The following is a 649-nucleotide window of genomic DNA, read 5'->3' as shown; positions in this document are numbered from 1 at the left end:
ATACCTTTCTCAGCCTTTTGGCTAAGATCAAGTGTAGTACCTGTTCTTATCAGTTTAATATTTGCCATGTGAGTCATTGATTCACACGATATTAAATCAATTTATGATGGGGGAGGGCCTGTTTCAGTACCTTGCTACCGTGGCTCTTAAGCGTTGCCCTTGTGTTGCACTACAACTCGGGCCTGGTGCACCCTACCAAGCAAGTCACAAAGTTTGCTTTGCTATGTGCATTTTTAGAGTTTAACACCTTCTTCGAAAGTTAGTGCAATTTTGGATGAGCAATGTTGTAGAAAGTGTAATTGTCAAAAAGGATCGCCAAAAGGCAATATTTTCTGCATTGCCAAAAGGCACAGGACCCTACTAGATGATGTGGTACTGAATTAAAATTTAGTTCTCCTTCATCTAGCCCCACTTAAGAGCATAGTTATAAAAACTGTACCAAACCACCGGATTTGAAGCCTAAGGAGAAAATTTTAAAGAAGCATTTTTACATTTAAATATCATTTAAATAGTATTTAGTTTTTTTTTTCAAATCTGTTATTAATTCTTACTTATTAATATGAAAAATTCACCCAAAGTGAGCTAATGATACTTACTATATAGGTTTTATAAACTAGCATACCACCAATAAAAAAAATTATTCAAACAT

At 34.7% G+C, this 649-nt stretch overlaps 1 non-coding gene across 1 annotated transcript; it reads left to right on the top strand.

Moving 5' to 3' along the window:
- On the top strand, positions 1-196 carry LOC142626577 (U2 spliceosomal RNA). Its single transcript, XR_012842571.1, has one exon. It is a non-coding gene; the product is annotated as a U2 spliceosomal RNA (small nuclear RNA).
- Positions 197-649: the final 453 nt, after the last annotated feature.

Source organism: Castanea sativa, chromosome 2, assembly GCF_040712315.1.
Source record: "Castanea sativa cultivar Marrone di Chiusa Pesio chromosome 2, ASM4071231v1".
Taxonomy (NCBI): domain Eukaryota; kingdom Viridiplantae; phylum Streptophyta; class Magnoliopsida; order Fagales; family Fagaceae; genus Castanea; species Castanea sativa.
Note: the sequence above shows the minus strand (reverse complement) of the source record. Positions and strands in the feature narration are given on the sequence as shown.